Genomic DNA, 10,356 nt, shown 5'->3' on the forward strand with positions numbered 1-10,356 from the left:
GCAAAGTGATATGTTAGTAACGGTAATGGTGGCAAAAGTAACAGTAGTAGTTTTTGTAGCAATTGTAACAGTGACAACGGAAAAGTAACTAATCAAAGATCAATATTTGGAAATCTTGTAGGCAATGGATCAGTGATGGATAATTATGTCGGATGCGATTCCTCATGCAATAGTTGTAACATAGGGTGACACAGAACTAGCTCCAGTTCATCACTGTAATATAGGCATGTATTCTGAATATAGTCATACATGATTATGAAAAAGAACTTGCTTGACATCTTTTGTCCTACCCTCCTGTGGCAGCGGGGTCCTATCAGAAATTAAGGGATATTAAGGCCTCCTTTTAATAGAGTACCGGAACAAAGCATTAACACTTAGTGAACTAGATGATACCCCGCGCGTTGCGGCGGGACATTTGGGTGCGACAACTTGTACCTTATTCTTTTTCTTAGCGTGGAAGCATGAAACATTTCAAATGGAGAGCAAGTACTGACTAATAATTTTCAGTAACAACAACAAATTCCGTAGATTTTCCATGTCTGACAAACATGTGGAACTACATCCATAATTTGGCCAATAGAGAGCAATCAATCAATATATCATCAGATATAACTATATACAACAAACGGACATCTGAAGATTCTGCTGGCCTTAAAGACTACATATACACCTTGCAAAAAATACATGCTTGATAGGTCTACATGCATCCTTGCTTCAAGCTTTCTCTCAAAGTTCTACACTTCTGCTAGCCTCAAAGACTATATGTACATCCTACAAAAAATACATGGATGACAGGTCGTCATTGCTTCAAGCTTTCTCTAACAGTGAATTATTCATAGGCTATATGCCTTATTGTCAATAAGTGGACACATAAAAATTGGAAGAGTAGGTGCAGGAGGAAAAAATAGATATAACCACAAATTTAGCAGGGGAAATCCTGGGTTCAACTCCTTTGGTATGTAGTCAGCAGACTTAGGAAATGAAACAAAAAAATCTTCTCCATTGCAAGATATATATGTTTTCCTAATAGGCAAGAAATGATGGCTGACAATATTCTTATTAAAGAAGAAACATGTATTAGTAACAACAGTAAATTACAGAGAATGACAATCGCATGATCTTGGCACAAACCGCAAAATCATAGTTGGGTTTGACATGTTATTGGACAATGTCATGAATTTAAACATCAAGAATATTTGCCCTGCACAAATTCATTACTTATTACCAGCTTGTTTAAGCCATCATATTATGCATTTCCTAGGCGTTCGAATAATCCTAATATCAAAGAATAGAGATATTGCTGCTAGATCAAAGTAGTTTCTTACCAAGGAGGACATAAAGTTATGCACCAATATAATGAAAGAAATAATGTACGACAATATATATTTATGCTCATAAGGAAACCTATAGAAATTTAAATGTTTTAGTTCTGTCCAAGAAAGAAAGATAGAAGAAGCAGGATTAGGCATAGACCTACCAGATCGTATCATGGCCATCGACCATTCAGTCATGTCATTCTTTGCAACCATGCCACTTCATGTGCTGAGACTTGTTAAGATCGTTTTCAGAACATGCACCCGCTGTATGAGGAACTGCAACGCTTTTGAGGCCCTGCCAAAACAACTAAAACTCAGATCCTAGCATATATTCATTTTCTTGATTTACAACATTGTTGATGAAGGTGAAATTTGGTGGTCATTAGCATATACTGTGAATGTCCCGTGAGTATGTTCTTGTTTCTTGGATACGAACAAAAGAACAGGTGGACGACACTAGTGATAAAGATATCGGTGGATTCAAAAGATATAAATGGTGAGAGTAATAAGTTGTTACCTAGGACATACAAATTTTCAGATTTGGGTAGCAGATCTACACGGAGCGTATGTACCAAATCTTGCATAATAGTTCTAGAGACCACAGTTCAAGCGTAAGGAATCCTATATAGCAATGAAGTATGAAACTGTTGAGGCCAACATGTGACAACCATAAAAGCCAAAAACAGTAAACTAAATTGGTTTACAAAAATATAATCAATGTGTTGGGCACATTAAGATGATTATCTATGACAAAAGAGGAACACATGTTCATATACATAAACTGCCCAAGTTATAATTCCATGTGGATATATCTAGAAATCAAATTACTTGCCTCTATAGTCTTGGCTGAAAATGCTGCAATATTTAATTTACCGCTAACAAACCACCATGTGCAAAAATTTCGCCCACTTTAGTATGAAATTTTGGCAGATAATTGATGTGCATGCCAGCAAGTAAGGACCCTGAAAAATCAAAAAAGAATCTCGGTCATATCTTCTATAGCAGATGCTTATGTCGAACCTGAAACACAGGACAATAAAATTGTAACCATTGGATCTGAAGGTAATACAGTAATAAATAAATTGTACAACAGAGGGAACTGATACATGGAGAATTATAAGAGTTATCCATCTCAAGTCTAAATAAGATATACAGGAATCTTAAGAACTGCATGTTTTCACTAAATCCAACCAGAATTCAGATTTGGGTGCATGCATTTACTCGAGCCAATGGGAATTCAGAGTTTTCGCTAGATGCAAGGGGATGCAACAAATTTATGTACATGGTACCATAGTAGTGGATGTATTGATCCTTGTATGAACAAAGCAACAAACGCATGAGAATATGGCATCGTATCCTAAATCAGTGGCATAGCAGCAAGACAATAGATGAGGATTTGAGGGGGCGGGAGGGTGTTCTGGACTCTAACCTTATACATTAGAGATTTGTCCCATCTAGCTTTCATTGCCGCTGCCACACTCCGCCATGATCCCTTGCTTCTCTACCCCTCATAGCCGCCACACTCCTTATTCTTCTCATCCCCATCGGATCCATCGAGCCGCGGCAGGCGGAAGGAGCCCAGCAGTGGCTGCTAGGCGCAGTGCTAGCAGCCGCCGATTTGGCATGGATGGCGACCTTGGAGCCGGCGTCTTGTACCAATGGCAGATTTTTGAACCAAGAAGATGGTGCGGGGGAGGCCGGACAGGTTGGGAATTAAAAGCGAAAGTGGAAGGGGAAGGGGAACGGGCAGCTGCGTTGGTGCCATCATTCTTGGAAGGTGAGTTGAGGAAGGTGGAGCCAGCGCAATACCGGATGAGCGGCTGCGGGTGAGGGGGAAAACATATTATTTCCACCGTCGTGACAGCAGGGAAATAAGACTAATTGACTTCTTTTGAATACTGAATATGACGTGGCACAATGCTGATGTAGATAGTGTGCATGTTGAGATAGGAAGTAGGGGGGGGGCAACTTCTTAAGAATGGCAGATACATGAACTCCTCAAACTACAATGATCACCGGAAGTGGTCCCGATTATTGTCACTTCGGGGTTACCAGATCATAACACATAATAGGTGACTATTGACTTGCAAAATAGGATCAACAACTCACATATATTCATGAAAACATAATAGGTTCAGATCTGAAATCATGGCACTCGGGCCCTAGTGACAAGCATTAAGCATAGCAAAGTCACAACAACATCAATCTTAGAACATAATGGATACTAGGGATCAAACCCTAACAAAACTAACTCGATTACATGGTAAATCTCATCCAACCCATCACCGTCCAGCAAGCCTACGATGGGATTACTCACGCATGGCGGAGAGCATCATGAAATTGGTGACGAAGGAAGGTTGATGATGACGATGGCGACATATTCCCCTCTTTGGAGCCTCGAACGGACTCCACATTAGCCCTCCCAAGAGAGATTAGGGCTTGGCGGCGGCTCCATATCGTAAAACGCGATTAATTCTTCTCTCCGATTTTTTTCTCCCCGAACATGAATATATAGAGTTGGAGTTGGTGTCGGTGGAGCCTCAGAGGGGCCACGAGGCAGGGGGCGCCCCCCTAGGGGGGAGATGCGCCATGCACCCTCGTGGACAGGGTGTGGGCCCCCTTACGCTGATTCTTTCGCCAGTATTTTTTATAAATTCCAAAACGTGTCTCCGTGAATTTTCAGGTCATTCCGAGAACTTTTATTTCTACACAAAAATAACACCATGGCAATTCTGCTGAAAACGGTGTCACTCCAGGTTAGTTTCATTCAAATTATGCAAGTTAGAGTTCAAAACAAGGTCAAAAGTGTTTGGAAAAGTAGATACGTTGGAGACGTATCAACTCCCCCAAGTTTAAACCTTTGCATGTCCTCAAGCAATTCAATTGACAAACTAAAAGTGATAAAGAAAAACTTTTACAAACTCTGTTTGATCTTGTTGTTGCAAATATGTAAATCCAGCATTCAAGTTTTCAGCAAAGATTATGAACTAACCATATTCACAATAACATTTAGGTCTCATGTTTACTCATATCATTGACATAATCAACTAGCAAGCAATAATAATAAATCTCAGATGACAACACTTTCTCAAAACAATCGTAATTTGATATAACAAGATGGTATCTCACTAGCCCTTTCTGAGACTGCAAAACATAAATGCAGAGCACCCCTGAAGACAAAGGACTGACTGGAAATTGTAATTCATGGTAAAAAAGATCCAGTCACAGTTATACTAAATGTAAATTAATAGCAATGCATGCAAATGACAGCGGTGCTCTCCAACTGGTGCTTTTTAATAATAGGATGATGACTCAACATAAAAGTCAATAGATAGGTCCTTCGCAGAGGGAAGCAAGGATTTCTAGAGGTGCCAAAGCTCGAGTTTTGAAACAAAGATGAATAATATTTTAAGTGGTATACTTTCATTGTCAACATAACAACCAAGAGATCTCGATATCTTCCATGCTACACACATTATAGGCAGTTCCCAAATAGAGTGGTAAATTTTTATACTCCCCCACCACCAACAAACATCAATCCATGGCTTGTCCGAAACAACGGGTGCCTCCAACTAACAACAATCCTGGGGGAGTTTTGTTTGCAATTATTTTGATTTGAGCATGGGACTGGGCATCCCGGTTACCAGCCATTTTCTCGTGAATGATGAGCGGAGTCCACTCATCTTGAGAATTACCCACCTAGCATGGAAGATATAGACAACCCTAGTTGATACATGAGCTATTCGAGCATACAAAACATAATTTCAATTGAAGGTTTAGAGTTTGGCACATATAAATTTACTTGGAATGGCAGGTAGATACCTCTTATATGAAGGTATGGTGGACTCATATGGAATAACTTTGGGGTTTATGGAAGTGGATGCACAAGCAGTATTCCCGCTTAGTACAAGTGAAGGCTAGAAAGAGACTGGGAAGCGACCAACTAGAGAGCGACAACAGTCATGAACATGCATTAAAAGTCAATCAACACTGAGTGCAAGCATGAGTAGGATATAATTCACCATGAACATAAATATCATGGAGGCTATGTTGATTTTGTTTCAACTACATGCGTGAACATGTGCCAAGTCAAGCCACTCGAATGGTTCAAAGGAGGATACCACCCTATCATGCCACATCACAACTATTTTAATAACATGTTGGCACGCAAGGTAAACCATTATAAACTCCTAGCTAATTAAGCATGTCATGGGCAACTATAATCTCTAATTGTCATTGTAAACATATTTCATTAATAATAGGCTAAATCAGGAACAATGAACTAATCATATTTACAAAAGCAAGATAGGTCGAGTTCATACCAGCTTCTCTCATCTCAATCAGTCCATCATATATCGTCATTATTGCCTTTCACTTGCACGACCAAACGGTGTGGATAATAATAATAGTGCACGTGCATTGGACTAAGCTCGAATCTGCAAGCATTTAATACAAGGGAGAAGACAAGGTAACATGGGCTCTTGGTTAAATCAACAATAATGCATATGAGAGCCACTCAACATTTTCATCATGGTCTTCTCCTCTCAACCCCCAAAGAAAAGAAATAAAACTATTTACACGGGAAATCTCCTAACAAGCAAAAGAAGAACGAGAAGTCTTTTTGGGTTTTCTTTTAATTACTACTACTACAAGCATGGAAAGTAAACTAGCTAAAAGTTACAACTAATTTTTTTGGTTTTTCTTAAGGTTTTTCAAACACACAAGAACAAGGCTTAGAAAACAAAATAAACTAGCATGGATAGTACAATGAAAAAGTATGAGCACTGACAACTAGAATGAGTGTGTGAACATGAATGTAGTGTCGATGAGAAATACGTACTCCCCCAAGCTTAGGCTTTTGGCCTAAGTTGGTCTATGCCCACGGATCGAAGCTACTCCCTCCGGTGTACCGAGGAGGGTCCTCAGGGTGCCACTGGTTGGCGATCTCCTCTGGATCCCACTAATAAACAGACTGACGATAAGGTTCAAGTGGTGGCTCAGTCTCAGGCTCTGGAACTTGTGTCAGCCTCCAGTACGCATAAATGGCCTCTGGTAAGATGAGGTACATGCCTGAAAGTATGTTAAACAAAGAGGGTGCATGCAAGGTAATAATCTCACAATGACTTTCATCAAATATCAAATTATACTTAAGCCTCTTCTTCTTATCTTTAACAATAAAATCATGTGCTACCATACTCTTATAATCTAGAAAAATGGGGGGAAGCAACTTTTCCTCTTTCTCATAATGCCTAATAGGTATTCCAAAATGTTCAGCAAGGCATGAAGCAAAGATGCCTTCAAAAATGGGGCCCTTTGTACAGTTCAGATTTAATCATTTAGCAACAATAGCGCCTAAACTGAAAGCGGTATCACGAAACAACGCATGGTGCAAAATGACAATATCAGGAGCACTAAGATTTCCACTGTTCCCGCGACCAATTAAGCATCTACTAGCAAATATCGCAAAGTAACATAGAACAGGAAAATGTATACTGGTAATTCTTGCATCAGAAGCTTTCCTAGTTTCTCCTACAACAATTCTATCAATAAACCCATCCACATCACTACGGTGTGGTTCCTCGATGCTGCCCTCAAAGGGTATCTTGCAGACTCAACAAAAGTCAAGAAGTGACATCTCCTTAACCTCATCATATAAGTGAAACTCCACTAAAGGTGGTGATTTCTTAGCATGGAAATATAAAATGTGCACAAAAATATTAGTGAGCAGGAGATACTGTTTGCGCTGGTCATGGAGGAAGTCGGTGAGGCCTGCATTCTCAGCCAAGTAATAGAAATCATCGTAAATTCCAGCGGTTCTTAAGAACTCATCACAAGGCCATTCACATGGTCAAACCTCCGCAGTGTAAGGAGGATTGTATTTGGGCCTTTTATTCTCCTCATTCTAGTTATCCTTCGAGCTTCGGCTCGAGGAGCCCTTAACAATCTCTTTATCATTTTCTTTCTCTGAAAAATTTCTGAAATTTTTAGTGACTCAAAATAAAATTGAACCCAACTCAACAAGATTGATAGCAACTACTCCTACAAGTGCCTAGAGGCCATATCATGCATTAGAACTACTTGTGACCATATAAATTTGACATGCAAGCTCAAGAACAGGGTCACCTTAGCAGCAAAAATTTGCAATAAATAAAGCACTAGAACAAAAACTAATTGGACCATTGGAGGAGTCACATACCGAAGAACAATCCCCCAACGCAGTTTTGTGAATGGAGCTATGAGCAAGGAGATCAAAAATGGTAACAAGATGAGCTAGAACACGGGTTTGAGCTACGGGATGATTTTTCTGGAGGAAGACGATGTGTGTGGGTGCTGGAATAAGTGGAGGGGGTCCACGTGGGGTCCACGAGGCAGGGGGTGGGCGCGCCCTGGACCCTCGTGGCTAGATGGTGGGGCCCCCTAGTGTGTTCTTAGTGCTAGTAATTCTAAAATATTCTACAAAAAATCATATATCATTTTCAGGACATTTGGAGAACTTTTATTTTCGGGGATATTTTTTATTGCAAGGATAACTCAGAAAACAGATAGAAATTATTATTTTTGCTTTATTTAATCTAAATTATAGAAAGTAAAAGGAGGGTACAGAGAGTTGTGCTTCCTAACTTCATCCATCTCATGCTCATCAAAAGGAATCCACTAACAAGGTTGATCAAGTCTTGTTAACAAACTCTTTCCCAATAACATGAAACTGGAGAATTTTCGAATAACACTAGGTTACCTCAACGGGGATATGCATGTCCCCAAAAATAATAATATCATATTTCTTCTTGACAGTAGGAAGAGGGAATTCAAAACCTCCAATAGTAATCATTGAAATTTTTCCAATAGAATTGATACTGTGAACTTGAGGTTGTTTCCTCGGAAAGTGTACCGTATGCTCATTACCATTAACATGAAAAGTGACATTGCCTTTGTTGCAATCAATAACAGCCCCTGCAGTATTCAAAAAAGGTCTACCAAGGATAATCAACATACTATCATCCTTGGGAATATCAAGCATAACAAAGTCTGTTAAAATAGTAACGTTTGCAACCACAACATGCACATGCTCACAAATACCGACAGGTATAGCAATTGATTTATCAGCCATTTGCAAAGATATTTCAATAGGTGTCAACTTATTCAAATCAAGTCTATGATATAAAGAGAGAGGCATAACACAAACACCGGCTCCAAGATCACATAAAGCAGTTTTAACATAGTTTCTTTTAATGGAGCATGGTATAGTTGGTACTCCAGGATATCCTAGTTTCTTTGGTATTCCACCTTTAAAAGTATAATTGGCAAGCATGGTGGAAATTTCAGCTTCTGGTATCTTTTTTTATTTGTAACAATATCTTTCATATACTTACCATAAGGATTCATTTTAAGCATATCAGTCAAACACATACGTAAAAAAAATAGGTCTAATCATTTTAGTAAAGCGCTCAATATCCTCATTATCCTTTTTCTTGGATGGTTTAGGAGGAAAAGGCATGGGTTTCTGAACCCATGGTTCTCTTTCTTTACCGTGCTTCCTTGCAACGAACTCTCTCTTATCATAACGTTAATTCTTTGATTGTGGGTTATCAAGATCAACAGCAGGTTCAATCTCTACATCATTTTTATTGCTAGGTTGAGCATCAACATGAACATCATCATTAACATTATCACTAGGTTCATGTTCATTACCAGATTGTGTTTCAGCATCAGAAATAGAAATATCATTGGGATTCTCAGGTGTGTCAACAACAGGTTCACCAGAAGCATGCAGAGTCCTATCATTTTTCTTTTTCTTCTTCTTAGAAGGACTAGGTGTATCAACATTAGTTCTCTAATAATCTTGCTCAACTCTCTTAGGGTGGCCCTCAGGATACAAAGGTTCCTGAGTCATTTTTCCCCCTCTAGTCACAACTCTAACAACATTACCATTTTTCTTATCATTTAATTAATGGAGCAAATCATCGTGTGCTTTAAGCACTTGTCCTACTTCAGTGGTAACCATAGAAGCATGTTTACTAATAAGTTTAAGGTCACCTTTAACTCCGGACATATAATCACTCAAGTGTTCAATCATATAAGCATTATGTTTCAATTGTCTACCAACATAAGCATTGAAGTTTTCTTGTTTAACAATAAAATTATCAAACTCATCCAAGCATTGGCTAGAAGACTTATTACGAGGAATATCACCTTCATCAAACCTATAGAGAGAATTTACCTTTACTACCTGTGTCGGGTTATTAAGACCATGTATTTCTTCAATAGGTGGTAAATTCTTAACATCTTCAGCTTTAATACCCTTTTCTTTCATAGATTTCTTTGCCTCTTGCATATCTTCAGGACTAAGAAATAGAATACCCCTTTTCTCCGGAGTTGGCTTAGGAGTTGGTTCAGGAAGTGTCCAATCATTATCATTATTCAATATATTATTCAATACCAATTCAGCTTGCTCAATAGTTCTTTCCCTGAAAACACAACCAGCACAACTATCCAGGTGGTCTCTGGAAGCATCAATTAGTCCATTATAAAAGATATCAAGTATTTCATTTTCCTTGAGAGGATGATCAGGCAAAGCATTAAGTAATTGGAGAAGCCACCCCCAAGCTTGTGGGAGACTCTCTTCTTTAATTTGCACAAAATTATATATTTCCCTTAAGGCAGCTTGTTTCTTATGAGCGGGGAAATATTTAGTAGAGAAGTAATAAATCATATCCTGGGGACTACACGCACAACCAGGAGCAAGAGAATTAAACCATGTTTTAGCATCACCCTTTAGTGAGAACGGAAATAACTTAAGGATATAGTAGTAACGAATTTTTTCATCATGAGTAAATAGGGTGGCTATATAATTAAATTTAGTAAGATGTGCCACAACAGTTTCTGATTCATAGCCATAAAAAGGATCGGATTCAACCAAAGTGACTAACTCAGGATCGACAAAGAAATCATAATCCTTATCAGAAATACAGATAGGTGAAGTAGCAAAAGCAGGGTCATATTTCGTTCTAGCATTCAAAGATTTTTCTTTCAGCTTTGCTAA

The 10,356-nt window shown here is 38.8% G+C and overlaps 1 long non-coding RNA gene across 1 annotated transcript; it reads right to left on the reverse strand.

The window, feature by feature from the left end:
* Positions 1–500: 500 nt before the first annotated feature.
* LOC119328308 lies at positions 501–3,104 on the reverse strand. Its single transcript, XR_005158914.1, has 4 exons — positions 2,746–3,104; positions 2,190–2,278; positions 1,478–1,611; positions 501–771 (listed from the first exon to the last, which is right to left on the reverse strand). It is a non-coding gene; the product is annotated as an uncharacterized LOC119328308 (long non-coding RNA).
* Between the last annotated feature and the right edge of the window lie 7,252 nt (positions 3,105–10,356).

This window comes from Triticum dicoccoides, chromosome 7A, assembly GCF_002162155.2.
Source record: "Triticum dicoccoides isolate Atlit2015 ecotype Zavitan chromosome 7A, WEW_v2.0, whole genome shotgun sequence".
NCBI lineage: Eukaryota > Viridiplantae > Streptophyta > Magnoliopsida > Poales > Poaceae > Triticum > Triticum dicoccoides.